The sequence below is a fragment of the Eleutherodactylus coqui genome, chromosome 7, assembly GCF_035609145.1.
Source record: "Eleutherodactylus coqui strain aEleCoq1 chromosome 7, aEleCoq1.hap1, whole genome shotgun sequence".
In the NCBI taxonomy this organism is placed as follows: Eukaryota; Metazoa; Chordata; class Amphibia; order Anura; family Eleutherodactylidae; genus Eleutherodactylus; species Eleutherodactylus coqui.
Genome location: NC_089843.1, coordinates 197,377,893 through 197,393,555, shown reverse-complemented (window position 1 = coordinate 197,393,555; position 15,663 = coordinate 197,377,893). Strand labels below are relative to the sequence as shown.

Genomic DNA, 15,663 nt, shown 5'->3' with positions numbered 1-15,663 from the left:
CCCCCGCATCCGAGTCCATCGTGAATGTCGATGCTGGAGAGGAACCTACCTCGCTTAGAGGACCCCCTACAGTGCCCGAGAGAGGGATTTGCGTTAAGTCCCATACTGATTCTATTCCTACTGGGAACTCCAAGGGGGCTAGCAGGCCAGCTCCCATGCTCATATCTGTCCCCTCCGCCGGGGTGGGTACTCGGCTCTCACATGTCTCTGTGCTCTCGGAGGTGGCACCCCGCGCCCCCTCCTGGCAGGGAGGGGGAGGGGCCTTCTGCGATGACTCCGCAGGGGGTACTTTCCCCGGGTCCTCCGACTTCGTCGGGATCTCCGGGGTTCCCCCCTGCACCACCTCCGAATAGAGCCTGCCTCCTGAGCCTTTCCGCCTTTTTTGTGTTGCTGCCGCCGTGCCCCCTGGGTCCTCCACCTCAGGCACCGCTTGAGCGGGCATCTTGGGAGGGCCTGGACCGGCTTCCCCGGCTCTACCACCTCCACCGGTTTCCCGGGAGGGAGAGCCTGTCCGCCGGTCACTCACCCTCCTCTTTATGCTCCGCTGCTCCTTACCGGTCTGGGGGGGTCCACTGGAGACCTCCATCTCCTCAGGTTCCTCTCCCTGGGGGGGTGCATTCCGGTCATCTGGCTGCCCTGGCTGCTCCTTCGGTCCGGGTCGCCCTTGCTGCTCCGTCTTCTGTGCTCTGTGGGGGCAAAACGTGTAGAGGTGACCAACACTGCCGCAGAAATAACAACCTTTGCCTTTTTTGCACTCGCTTGTCTCGTGATCAGTGCCCCCACATTTCTTGCAAGTACTCGCACAGTTTTCTTTTTGGTGACCGTATGTTGAACAAACCCTGCAGAAGTCGGGCATTCCCGCAAAGTACAGGTCGCCATTCACTTTGCCCAATTTAAAACGCGCGGGCGGTAAGATCACTCCCCCCGGCCAACTGGGGTCACTTATACACGTGGCCTGGAAACGCCACTTTGAGGTCCAGATGCCAAACTCGTTCATAATTTTTCCCATACATCTGACGGATTTAAAATATCGTGATAGGAAAGCCTCAACCTCTTTCACGTCAATGTAAGGAGAATACATCTTAATCACCACGAGTTTAGTTATGTCGAGGACGTGCTCGACCAGCAAGACCCCCTCAAGCTTCGGATCTTTCTTTTCTGGAATGGCCGCCACCAGATCTCGAAATATGCCAGTTTCTGTTAGGGTAACGTCATAGATCCGTCGCTTGGGGTAGTCTTGGATCGCTAGAATCTCTCTCTTTTGCACATTAAATACTCCTTGTAGCACGTCCTCAACCACATACCTCAGGCCACGTGTATCCGCATTATTTGTAAAAGAGACACGTACTGTGTTCTTAATCCGCGCATATGCCGGTATTTCTTGTGGGCTTTCGCCCATGTTTGTAGAAGGGAAGTCACAAAACCGCTTTTGTGACTCAACAAAAGTAGCGCCCTCCTCTGGCCCGGAGACCAGAAGAGGCAGGGGGATCGCGACTCGTTTCCCCTGGGACTAATCCCTCTCCCCGATAGCAGCAGGCGGGTGAAGCCCACCGGAGTGGGCGATCCCGCCAGGCAGAGGAGAGGGGTACCCGAGTTACCTTCTGACTAAGACCGCCTGTACCAGGTACACTTGATCTTAGCCAAAAGGCCGAGAAGCGATAACCCGAAATGGGTTTCACCTGTAGCCCGGTCCGCCCAACTCCACTTCCAAGGCTTGAGGCAACATGCTCAGCCAGCACTCTGGGCGCACCCACAATGCACCCAGGCAGTTGGGAGAGTTTGTAAAACTTTCCATAGCCCCGCCCCACGCCTTCTCAACCGCGCCCAGCCTCACACCCTCAGTCCTTCCTCTTGCACCGTGCTCACGCATCCTAGGCTTGCAGAGCCTGCTGCTGCTGCAGGACTCGTCAGCTCCCTACAAAGGATGGTTAAGCCGGCGATGACACTAGAAGCAAGCACTAGTTTGTCTCTGAAGGTGCGTCGGTCGGTCGGTTGGAGGGATCTCTTCGGCCGGCCGCATTTCCAGTGGGGACGGATGGAAACTTTTTACCTAAAATAAGGGAAATTGGCTTCGGCCCCATAGGGCTTTATTGCCTTCCCCTGGGCCAGCATTAGTAGACCCTAGTAAGGAGAATATTAGAGCGGCATGGTCATCCGAAGAACTTAAAAACATACAGCAGGCCTTTTTTGCCCGCCATACATACATAACTACAGATTTTATATATTTTTTTACATATATACATTAGATATATAAACATTATATTATATATATATATATATACACACATTATATATATACACACACATATATATATATATATATATATATATATATATATATATACACACACACACACACACACACACAATCTTAAATCTATCTTTAATCTATATCTACAAAATCTGTAATTTAGAAATAATCCATATCTATATTCTACATAATTAATAAAGATAGATAGATAGATAGATAGATAGATAGATAGATAGATAGACTCACATACATACATACATACATACTGTATGCAATTGAGCCAGGTGTTTGGAAGGCTGACAATGTCACTCCTTTGTGATGTCATGAGCCAGGTGTATGGCAGGCTGATGTCACTCCATTGTGATGTCATCAATTTAGAAGCATTAATACCGGGCTTGGCAGCCATTTTAGTCAGTCTCTGCTGCAGCTGGGAGACGGGAGATGGTCTTTATTTCCACCAAGAAGCTGCAGAACTACCGGTAACTGCATCATTTTTATTTTATTCAATATAGGTTTTATTGGTTTCATGGAGGGGGGGAAACTTTTGCCTTATCTCAAAGCAATGTAAAAATAACTTTGACAATGAAACTTAATAAATCAATTTCGAGTTGAACTATATCATGTTTGTCTGTGATATTTTATAAGGTCTACAAACAGGGGAATGAGGGGAGGGTAAGGGGGGGAGTGGTAAGGGAGGGTAGGTATCTATGACACGGGAGAAAGAGAAAATAAAACAAAAAGGGGGGGGGGGGCGGGCTCCGGAATTGTTGTTTCTCTTTACGATTGTGGTTTAAACGTGTTACTCACATGTCCCTGTCTGTAACCACTTGGTAAATAGGGGTGAGCTCCGGGCATCTATCCATATCGCCCAGGTGTGATACAATTTATCATAGCCTGACGGCTGATCTGGAAGCCTCATTCTCTCCATACGCTCTATTTCGTGGATCATTGCTATTTTTAGTGGAGTGCATTTTTTATGCAGCACACAAGGGGGAGACAGCGGCCTACCAAAATCGAGTTGGCTGCTGCTGTGGCTTTCTTTTTTTAAAAAAAAGGTAGGTTCCGTTCTTCCATGGTGAGGAATAGGCAGGGAGGTTCCGTTTTTGCCAGCTGGGGAATGCTTATAGGCAAGGCCTTATCCCTGGTGGTGCATGTAACGTCAGACCACGTTTTAGACATGCAGCAGCAGCATTCAGTCAGTGGCTGACAAACGAGCTCTATGCAAGTTTACATTAAACAGAAACATTTCTTTCTTTACTGTATTGACTGCGGTCTGTAATCGAGCGGTTGAACTGTTTCTGTGTCCATGCATTGAATAAAGCAATACATCCTTGTAAAGTAGACGTCCGTTCGTTGGAGTTCTTTGCTCCCCGAGTGTTGCTCCATCTCTAAACGTTGGCCTGGATCTTCATGGACGAATACTGCCCATCCCACGTGGAGCGTGTATCTCAGCCCGCGTGAAGTGCTGCAGTCGAATGAGGTATTCCGTGCTACATAGCAAGCCTTGGGCCTGTGTGATTGGGGGTCCGCTGCTGTCTGTCCACTCTGAAGCGCGCATCCGGGGCCGGCCGCTTTTCGACTACCAGCGACTGCAGGTCACACACACAGGCTGGTTGGAATGGCCTAGCATTATCCTGATCCGGAGGTGTAACTTGAAGCTGCGGGGCCCCAGTACAAAGTCTGGAACTGGGCCCCCAAACTATAAAGCTTCATTGATAGCATTGGTTTACAATGTGGGGAAGAGAGACTTTATGGGCCCCCTGGGGCTCCGGGCCCCCTGCACATACACCCATGACCCGAATACGTGGAGCATACAGACGCAGGCTGCCAGGATACGCTGTGCCTGCCCGATGTTTCCAACTTGGCTATTAGCGCAGCGGTAGGTACGAACTATAGAGTGCGGCTGCCATATGAACTGGTGTGTGTGTGTGTGTGTTGTTTTGCTTCCAGTTGTACCTGTGCTGTGCACACTCTGGCAGACGCAGCTGCTCAGTGGATACAATGTTGCGAGCAGACGGGCTGAGTGTCAATCAAAGTGCTTGGGTGGTGGTAGCAGCAGCCGCCGCCACAGCTGCGCTGCACCTCTTGCTCGTCGGTGTTGTTTTTCTGCTTTTGGAAACTGTTGTAGGAAAGGGGGTGCACCGGTCCTGGAGGTACTGCAATACCAGGTCAATGCGTGGAGTGGACAGAGCAAGCTCTTTTTCCAGCTCCCTGTTCTAAAAATCCATTTAATATATGGTCCCCAGATAGGGGACGTATCAGATATTAAACTGATAAGAACAGATTTTTTTTTTTTTTTTTTGTAAAACCAAAGGTTTTTATTTAATTTTTACACAATACATTCATCACATAACCACAACATAAATACATTACACTCATGATAAATCAACTAACTCAATCCATTTTTTAACTTTCCATAAACCCTCCGCATCCACCCCCCTCTTGCTTTTATCCCACGAATAAATAAAGTACAATTTCCCCAGCACCATTCTCACACTGTCCCTCACACTTAGTTCCTTCCGCTTAAACACATACACATTCCTTACATCCCATAACACTTCCTTCACACACGCCATAAACAGCCACAACAATCTCTGTCTCACGCAATCACTCACACCAAACCCGAACATAACTAAACCATAATTAATAAACGTGGCTCCTGTGATCCCCTTACACAAGGGGCCTAAACTCCGCAGTACGTTCTGCGCGTAACTACAGTTCCAAAAGATATGTATCACATTCTCACATCCACCGCACCCCTCTCTCGGACACCTTTCATCCCTCACCAGACCTCTCACACGCTGGAACTCTCTCACCGGTAACACTCCATGCAAACTCTGCCATACAATCTCACTCTGCCTATTACTCATCCCATCCATCCGCACTTTCTTCCACACGCTCTCCACATCCGCTCCCCTCACAGAACTGGTATCACACACCACATCCTTACTCTCAATCATTCTCTGGACCATCCGCTTATTCCTCAGCACACTCGCCTCACACTCACTCAACTCATACTTCGCTACAAAACTGACAACCCATTCATACCACTTTGGACTTTCAAACGACAGAGGCTTACGTAAATCATACTCACACCACTTCATCCGCACACACAGTCTCCCAGCCAAGTATCTCATCATGCACACACCTTTCGAATCTTTCTGGAGTGATGTTAGTAAAAAAACTATAATATTACAACCAAAATAAATTTCAAGGTTGGGGAAACCCGCTCCCCCCTTTCTCCAGTTTTTCATGACCACTTCTCTCCTCAGCCGTTCCATCCACGACCTCCAGAAAAAGGTGAAAAGGATCCTATTTAGACCCCTGAGGGTCATGTAATCTGGCGGGAAGACCATCGCTACATATAAAAAGATTGGTAAGACCACACTTTTTATTACCAGGGTCTTACCTATGTAGGTAAGGCTCCGCAGCCTCCAAAAATTTAAACGACTCTCCACCTTCTGCCTCACATCCTTCCAACTCTCTCTCCCATCCAGGCTGTCATTAAAATTGATCCCCAGGATTTTAATAGGGCCTCTCACTCTATTCAATCCCACATCCGCACTCAACTCAGCCTCACCAAACACCTTACATTCACTCTTCTCCCAATTCACACGAAAAGCAGACGCACCACAAAACACGGACACCAACAGTTTCACCCTCCTCACAGCACACTCAGACTCACACATCACACACACATCATCCATATATGCACTCACCTTCCATTCTCGCCCATTACTACCGGGGATATGAATGCCCCGCACCACTTTATCTTTTCTAAGCATACAGAGTAATGGCTCCATGGCACAAATAAATACCACCGGAGACAACGGACATCCCTGCCGCACACCAGACATCACATTCACTCTCCTTCCAACCTTCCCATTCACCAACATTCTACTGAAGATACTTTCATACAAACTCCTCACTCTGCACACAAACTCAGCCGGAAATCCCATACGTAACAATACACTAAACAGAAACCCATGCGACAACCTATCATACGCTTTCTCAAAGTCCACACTCACCACATACACACTCTTCTTCCTCTTCTTGCAATCCCACAACACATCCCTCATCAGACACAAACTCTCATGCACACGTCTCCCAGGCACCGCACAATACTGATCTTCATTCACAACACACTCAATCACATCACGCATACGGTTGGCGATCAACTTAGCGTAGATTTTATAATCACAATTTAGTAACGTGATGGGGCGCCAGTTCTTTAACCTCTTCAGGTCTCCTTTCTTTGGGATCAGCACAACCACACCCTCACGCATACTATCAGCCATCTCCGCATTCACCCACATATACTTACATACCTCACACACATCCTTCTCCGTCAAATGAAAATCAGTAACCATTTCATGTAACAGCTTAGCGGATACGTCAAATGCTCTCTTTGACATATCGCAATTCATGTCACCCACCAGAATAGTAGGTGACCTGCCCTGTAAAAAAAGCATTATTTTTTCAAACAACGCGCACCTTTCTTGTTTCTCCACTGGTGCATATACGTTAATAACCCGGAGCGGTATATCTCTAAATAACACTACTGCGGAGATACATCTCCCCGCTTCTATCACTTCACTACTATGTAGTGTTAACTCTTTGGAGTTCGTTAGGATACCGACCCCATCGTTTTTGTTTTGCATGCTCCCAGACTATACTGCGTCACCGTAAGGCCATTCAAAAGAATTAATGTCAGCGTCTGTGCCGCACTCCTGCAAACAAAATATGTCGGCCTTTTCTTGCCGTAATAAGCTCAAAATCGCTGCTCTCCTGGCCTTCGACTTAAAAACCCGTACGTTCTGGGAACATATCAAAATCATAATATAAATGGATGCCTATAGCAACGTTATCATTATATTATGCATGCAGAACATATAATGAAGCATTATGCAGTATATACACTTCTCCACTTAAGGTGGCTAAACCACATGATACTTTAGGTAAGATGCAATTTCATAGTGGCTCACTCTCAGTCCACGCCACTTTCCGCAGAACACTCCAAGTCCTGCGCCAGGATCTCAAAGGGATTACTCACATCCATGGGAGCCTCTTTACTTTTTACACATTTTCTTCTCTTTGCAACATTTTTTTCTGCAACAGTCACAAAGTCCTCCTCGCTGGAGTCAATAATATCACTGCCCCCCTCCCTCTTACCTGGGGCTGTGTCTGGGGAGGAAAACTCTTCAATGTTCCCTGAGGGATTAATGGGACTGTCCACCTCCCCAATGATTTCCTCCATTGCTCTAATCACCCCACACACCTGCTCCTCGGGCGTGCCACTCCCAACCTGTGGCTTCTGGCCTCCAACCCTTCTCCTGATGCCGTCCTCCACCTTTTTGGCTTCCACTTCTGCTGTCTTGGATTCTTTAAGCATATCAAACTTATCCCTCTCAGAAGTCTGAGAAGGTTTTTCAGAGTTCTCTGCTGCAGTCACCACAGGTTTGGTGGCAGAAATAACCTTGCTCGCAGCACCAGATGTACCACCACTGGTAGAGGCTGCACTGTCAATAGGAGTCGCACGGTTAGCAACAGTCTCACCCGCAGCAACAGATGTAATGCCGCTAGTAGAGGCCATGTTGTCAGCAGACGCCACACGACTGACTGTAGTCTCACGGCCGGTAGGAGCCGCACCAGCCTTGGTTCTCCAGGCACCTCTGGATGGTAAGTTTAATGGGCAATCCTTACACATGTGGTCGGTCTCTCCACAGAGGTCACAACTTTTTGGTCTGGGGCAACTGCCAGCGTGGTGTCCCGACTCCTGGCAGTTCCTGCACACCAGGCCACTAACACAGTCCTCTTTGGTGTGCCCAAACTGATTACAGTTTCTGCAGAAAGTGGGTTGCCCCGGATAGTACAGGTATCCCCTGTTCCCTGCAATTGTAAAGTTTGCAGGGGGGTGTGTCACGCCGCCCAGCTTAGTTGCGTCCATTCTGAGTCGCACCCAAAACTTATATTTTGAATTGAATATACCCAGAATATTGGTCATCCTTTCTCCGCCTTTTACAACGTCACAATAGCGCTTGAGAAAGTTTACGATCATGTCTCTGTCCGTATATGGGTTGTAGACATGCAATATGAGTGGTTTTTCTTGGATGCCGAAAAGAGGTATTACCTTGATTCCATCCAGTAGTGGGACGTCCTTGTGGCTCCTCAACCACTCGTAGACATTCAGGCAGACGCCTTCTCCGCAGAAAGTGACATCATACTGTCCGAGCCTTGGGTAGTCTTGGACACAGAAGATCTCGTCTTTTGGTACACCGATCTCCACCATAATGATGTCCCGGACGACGTAGACAACGGTGTTTTTTGTTCCATTTCTCGGGTCCACCATAAACCGAATTGTGTTCTGTAAGCCAGCCATCTTCAATAAACCTGTCGATCTCACGAATCACAGGAAACGTATACTGCCAAGCAGTAGGCGATCACCAAGCCCTCAGCTAGATCACTACACGTGATCTTTGCCAGAAGGCCGAGAAGCGGTAACCCGAAATGGGTTTCACCTGTAGCCCGGTCCGCCCAACTCCACTTCCAAGGCTTGAGGCAACACGCTCAGCCAGCACTCTGGGCGCACCCACAATGCACCCAGGCAGCTGGGAGAGTTTGTAAAACTTTCCATAGCCCCGCCCCACGCCTTCTCAACCGCGCCCAGCCTCACACCCTCAGTCCTTCCTCTTGCACCGTGCTCACGCATCCTAGGCTTGCAGAGCCTGCTGCTGCTGCAGGACTCGTCAGCTCCCTACAAAGGATGGTTAAGCCGGCGATGACACTAGAAGCAAGCACTAGCTTGTCTTTGAAGGTGCGTCGGTCGGTCGGTTGGAGGGATCTCTTCGGCCGGCTGCATTTCCAGTGGGGACGGATGGAAACTTTTTACCTAAAATAAGGGAAATTGGCTTCGGCCCCATAGGGCTTTATTGCCTTCCCCTGGGCCAGCATTAGTAGACCCTAGTAAGGAGAATATTAGAGCGGCATGGTCATCCGAAGAACTTAAAAACATACAGCAGGCCTTTTTTGCCCGCCATACATACATAACTACAGATTTTATATATTTTTTTACATATATACATTAGATATATAAACATTATATTATATATATATATATATACACACATTATATATATACACATTATATATATATATATATATATATATATATACACATATATATATATATATATATATATATATATATATATACACACACACACACACACACACACACACACACACAATCTTAAATCTATCTTTAATCTATATCTACAAAATCTGTAATTTAGAAATAATCCATATCTATATTCTACATAATTAATAAAGATAGATAGATAGATAGATAGACTCACATACATACATACATACATACTGTATGCAATTGAGCCAGGTGTTTGGAAGGCTGACAATGTCACTCCTTTGTGATGTCATGAGCCAGGTGTATGGCAGGCTGATGTCACTCCATTGTGATGTCATCAATTTAGAAGCATTAATACCGGGCTTGGCAGCCATTTTAGTCAGTCTCTGCTGCAGCTGGGAGACGGGAGATGGTCTTTATTTCCACCAAGAAGCTGCAGAACTACCGGTAACTGCATCATTTTTATTTTATTCAATATAGGTTTTATTGGTTTCATGGAGGGGGGGAAACTTTTGCCTTATCTCAAAGCAATGTAAAAATAACTTTGACAATGAAACTTAATAAATCAATTTCGAGTTGAACTATATCATGTTTGTCTGTGATATTTTATAAGGTCTACAAACAGGGGAATGAGGGGAGGGTAAGGGGGGGAGTGGTAAGGGAGGGTAGGTATCTATGACACGGGAGAAAGAGATAATAAAACAAAAAGGGGGGGGGGGGGGGGCGGGCTCCGGAATTGTTGTTTCTCTTTACGATTGTGGTTTAAACGTGTTACTCACATGTCCCTGTCTGTAACCACTTGGTAAATAGGGGTGAGCTCCGGGCATCTATCCATATCGCCCAGGTGTGATACAATTTATCATAGCCTGACGGCTCATCTAGAAGCCTCATTCTCTCCATACGCTCTATTTCGTGGATCATTGTTATTTTTAGTGGAGTGCATTTTTTATGCAGCACACAAGGGGGAGACAGCGGCCTACCAAAATCGAGTTGGCTGCTGCTGTGGCTTTCTTTTTTTAAAAAAAAGGTAGGTTCCGTTCTTCCATGGTGAGGAATAGGCAGGGAGGTTCCGTTTTTGCCAGCTGGGGAATGCTTATAGGCAAGGCCTTATCCCTGGTGGTGCATGTAACGTCAGACCACGTTTTAGACATGCAGCAGCAGCATTCAGTCAGTGGCTGACAAACGAGCTCCATGCAAGTTTACATTAAACAGACACATTTCTTTCTTTACTGTATTGACTGCGGTCTGTAATCGAGCGGTTGAACTGTTTCTGTGTCCATGCATTGAATAAAGCAATACATCCTTGTAAAGTAGACGTCCGTTCGTTGGAGTTCTTTGCTCCCCGAGTGTTGCTCCATCTCTAAACGTTGGCCTGGATCTTCATGGACGAATACTGCCCATCCCACGTGGAGCGTGTATCTCAGCCCGCGTGGAGTGCTGCAGTCCAATGAGGTATTCCGTGCTACATAGCAAGCCTTGGGCCTGTGTGATTGGGGGTCCGCTGCGGTCTGTCCACTCTGAAGCGCGCATCCGGGGCCGGCCGCTTTTCGACTACCAGCGACTGCAGGTCACACACACAGGCTGGTTGGAATGGCCTAGCATTATCCTGATCCGGAGGTGTAACTTGAAGCTGCGGGGCCCCAGTACAAAGTCTGGAACTGGGCCCCCAAACTATAAAGCTTCATTGATAGCATTGGTTTACAATGTGGGGAAGAGAGACTTTATGGGCCCCCTGGGGCTCCGGGCCCCCTGCACATACACCCATGACCCGAATACGTGGAGCATACAGACGCAGGCTGCCAGGATACGCTGTGCCTGCCCGATGTTTCCAACTTGGCTATTAGCGCAGCGGTAGGTACGAACTATAGAGTGCGGCTGCCATATGAACTGGTGTGTGTGTGTGTTGTTTTGCTTCCAGTTGTACCTGTGCTGTGCACACTCTGGCAGACGCAGCTGCTCAGTGGATACAATGTTGCGAGCAGACGGGCTGAGTGTCAATCAAAGTGCTTGGGTGGTGGTAGCAGCAGCCGCCGCCACAGCTGCGCTGCACCTCTTGCTCGTTGGTGTTGTTTTTCTGCTTTTGGAAACTGTTGTAGGAAAGGGGGTGCACCGGTCCTGGAGGTACTGCAATACCAGGTCAATGCGTGGAGTGGACAGAGCAAGCTCTTTTTCCAGCTCCCTGTTCTAAAAATCCATTTAATATATGGTCCCCAGATAGGGGACGTATCAGATATTAAACTGATAAGAACAGATTTTTTTTTAAGTTGACAAGAGGGGTATTTTTATTTTAACAACATATTTCCAGACATATTAAAATGCTCATATAGTACATTAAAAACACATTGTATAACATATTAAAACATACCATATAAAACATTCCAAAACTTGTCTACCTATATTACATGTTGTTAAAATTCACATTAAAAACCACATAAAAGGGCGCTTGGTGGCACTATATGATGGAGCTCCATTCCCCGATCAGCCATTTTCTCGATAAAATAGGAAAGTTTTTCCTGTCTACAATATAATGTTCGTACAAATCATTAAGAGCAATGGATAAAATATCTTTAACCGATAAAACCTCATGCTTAAAAACTAAAATGTTTCTGGACTTCCACAGAGCTGCCTTCACCGAGTTGACCATCTTCCATGCCATAATTCTCTGAGTCCGTGTGGGGCATTCCAGACATCCATATAGTATTCCTTCCAGTGTTAGTTTCTTTAGTCCTGTTATTCTTTTAAGCAAGGGTAAAAACTTAGTCCATATCCTTTTGGTTAAAAAGCAAGTCCATATCAGATGCTGTGTGGTTTCCTCTTCTATACATCCGGGTCTTGGGCATGCGGCGGTGTTGGTCAGTCCTCTACGATGCTGGAATGCCCGGCATGGAAGACAGTCGTGTATGCAGCTCCAGGCCAGATCCTTCTGTGGGTTAAAAATATGATTATTGACCATTCTCCACGTCTCTTTTGTTTTGCTCTCATTAAAATTACTAACTTGAACATAAAAACCACTTTCCTTAAAACTCTTTATCATTAATTTAGAATTTATTAAAACCTGTGCACTTTTTCCAGTAAAATCGTATAAAACCACAATTTTCTCTAAAATCGTATAGTCTTTGGACAGATTAAAAGAATAAGGGGAGTTTAAAACCGTTTTGAACCATCCGTTCCGCCTCATAAAATAACCTGTGTTGTAGCGTAAAAAATAAGACCATGCGTGGTTTTTAAAAAGTGCGCCTAGGCACATGCTAAAATACTTTATATATAAAAAGGCTTTCAGATCGGGGAAGTCTTTACCGCCCATTATTTTTGGCTTCATCACTATTTCTCTTTTTAGTTTTTCCATTTTGGAGCTCCAGAAGAAGGTAAAAACAGCTTTTACAATTTTGTTAAAAACTCTACCAGGAGGGGGGAACACTAGGCTTAAATACAATAAAATCGGTAAAATCACCATTTTTATGATTAAAACCCTCCCCTCCATGGTCAACCTTCTCATATTCCACATACATATTTTTTTGTTTATCTTTTGTGCCACCAAGTCCCAGCTGTTAAGACCTCTGTTATCCTCGTTGAAGGAGACACCTAAAATTTGCACAGATTCAGACACAGGAATGGGGACATCTGACAATGGCAGGTCCCCGATATTTAAAATACTGCTTTTATTAAAATTTACCTTAAAACCCGAGGCGCAGCAATAAAACTCAATTTGTCTGGTTGCTCTCTGGATCGACAGGGTGTCCCTTCCAAGAATTGCCACATCGTCCATGTACCCCACTACTTTGGCCTCGATCCCCCCCCCCGCCGGGCAGGGGGATCCCACGGATCAGCTTGTCCCGACGTATTGTGCATAAAAGAGGCTCTAGTGTGCAGATAAAAAGTAGTGGGGACAAGGGACACCCCTGCTTCACCCCGGAGTTTAAAAGCACTTCCTGTGTCTTAAAACCATTTACTAAAATTTTGCTTGTGCAATTCTCGTAAAACGCTTTTAAAGACAATAAAAAACCTTCCGGTATACCCATTCTCTCTAAAACCTTAAAAAGATAAAAATGTGACACGCGGTCAAAGGCTTTCTCAAAGTCGATAGTTAAAATAGCCATTTGACCTCGTCTTGATTTTGTGTCACTAATAACATCTTTAATCAGGTTAAGATTCTCCCATATGCTCCTCCCGGGCACCCCACAGACCTGGTTGGCGTGTACAATTTTACTTGCTACGGTCTTGAGTCTGTTTGCGCATATTTTTGCCATTATTTTGTAGTCGCTGTTCAGAAGGGTGATCGGTCTCCAGTTCTTGATGTCCGTCTTGTCTCCTTTCTTGTATAAAAGAGACACGTCACCCTTCCTCCAGGACCCCGGGAGGGCTTTAGACATAAAAACCTCAGTAAAAAGGGAGAAAAGGTCATCCTTAAAAATACCAAAAAAGGTGACATAAAACTCTATGGGTATACCATCGGGCCCAGGCACCTTACCTGGTTTAAAACTCTTAATAGTCTCTAAAATCTCCTGTTCTGTGATGTCCCTTAGTAAAATCTCACGAGAACCAGGATCTAAAACGTCAGTGATCTCCTTCAACGAGTCGTTCATAAAATCACTGTCAACAGGTTTAGTATTAAAAAGATCCGCATAAAACTCATACACTTTCTTTAAAATACCCTGTATGTCCTTGGTGCCACCGAGATCATCGAGGACTGTCCGCTTGTCTCTTATCTTCTTGAAGAAGTACCTGGAGCAGGTTTCATTTTCTTCCAGATGTTTCACTTTTGATCGAAATATAATTTCTTTTCCTCTCTGCTCCAGGCACCGGGCGATCTCTTTCTTCACCTCGATGATCTCGTGGTCCACCTCTATATCATGTTGCCGGAACTTATACAGGGTCTGCAGACGAGTGTTCAAATTTGCATAAAATGTCCGTTTTTCTTTAGCTTTGGTGATCCCAACCTTGATAAAAAATGATTTAATTTTTAGCTTCATCTTCTCCCACCACTGGCTGGTGGGAGTGTTGGGATCTTTCACTCGTCTGCAGTTTCTATAAAAAGTGATAAAATCAGATAAAACCTGCGGATCTTCTAAAAGGGACACATTTTTTTTTCAGGCATTCTTACCGGATTTTCTCTTTAAAACTGAATCAACTTTAAAATATAAAAGCTTGTGATCCGAGAAAACATTGGTAAAAAGGTCACATCTAAAAGGCAGTATTTGATAAGAACAGAACATAAAATCAATCCTGGAGCTGCAGATCTTATTGCTCCAGGTGACGCCGGCTTCCTCTGATGCATTGGGATTACATTTTTTATAAGCATCAGTAAGTTTCTGGTCTAAAATCACGTTATTTAGCATAGCAGAGGTCTTATCGTAGTTTCTACTTGCTGAGCTGGAAAGCCGGCGTTCCCCCTTTAAAATGCAATTAAAATCCCCCGCTAAAATAAGAGGATCAGAATCACTAATAAAAAGGGGTAAGATCTCTAGTAGAGATGAGCGAACACGTTCGGCCCCGCCCCTTTTTCGCCCGAACACCGAACTTTGCGAACACCTCGGTGTTCGGGCGAAAAAGTTCGGGGGCCGCCGTGGCAGCGCGGGGGGGTGCGGCGGGGAGCGGGGGGGAGAGGGAGAGAGAGAGGGCTCCCCCCCGTTCCCCGCTACTGCCGCCCGCGCCGCCGCGCATCTCCCCGCCCCCCGGCGGCACCCGGACACTTACGCGCGAACACTCCAGTGTTCGCTAAAGCCGGTGTCCGGGTGCGGATGTGTCCGTTACGGACACGTTCGCTCATCTCTAATCTCTAGCATTTCTGCACGTTCGTTCTTATCTGCTGATCCATAAAAGTTTAAAAACTGCCACTTTACTCCGTTAATAAAAGCCTTGACCAATAAAATTCTGCCTGGTAAAATTTTGTTAATAGTATCAATTAAAACGTTTCCTTTAAAAAGAATGGCGACCCCCGCCGATCTGGTCTCGTTAGAGCCGGACCAGACCGACGGTCCATGTACCCAGTCATCTTGGTATTTTTTATATTGGGCTCTATGCGGGATCCCGCACTCCTGCAGGAAGAAGACGGAGGCAGCGAATATAGTCAGATAGCTGAAGAGGGCGACCCTCCTCACGTGGTTCTCGATGCTCCTGACATTAAAAGTGAGTCCCGATAGAGCAGCCATTGGAGACTAGGAATATGTGTGGGTCTTCTTCTTAGAAGTCTCCGGGCAAGCCAAAGACCTCGCTGGCACTCTCACACCCCCCCCCCCCCGCGTCCGAATCTATCGTGAACGGGGACGCTGGA

The 15,663-nt window shown here is 46.4% G+C and overlaps 1 non-coding gene and 1 pseudogene across 1 annotated transcript; both read right to left on the bottom strand.

Moving 5' to 3' along the window:
- Positions 1-4,382: 4,382 nt before the first annotated feature.
- LOC136573891 (U2 spliceosomal RNA) lies at positions 4,383-4,570 on the bottom strand. The gene has a single exon (XR_010786106.1). It is a non-coding gene; the product is annotated as a U2 spliceosomal RNA (small nuclear RNA).
- A 6,921-nt stretch (positions 4,571-11,491) lies between these two features.
- Positions 11,492-11,670, bottom strand: LOC136573990 (U2 spliceosomal RNA; annotated as a pseudogene).
- Between the last annotated feature and the right edge of the window lie 3,993 nt (positions 11,671-15,663).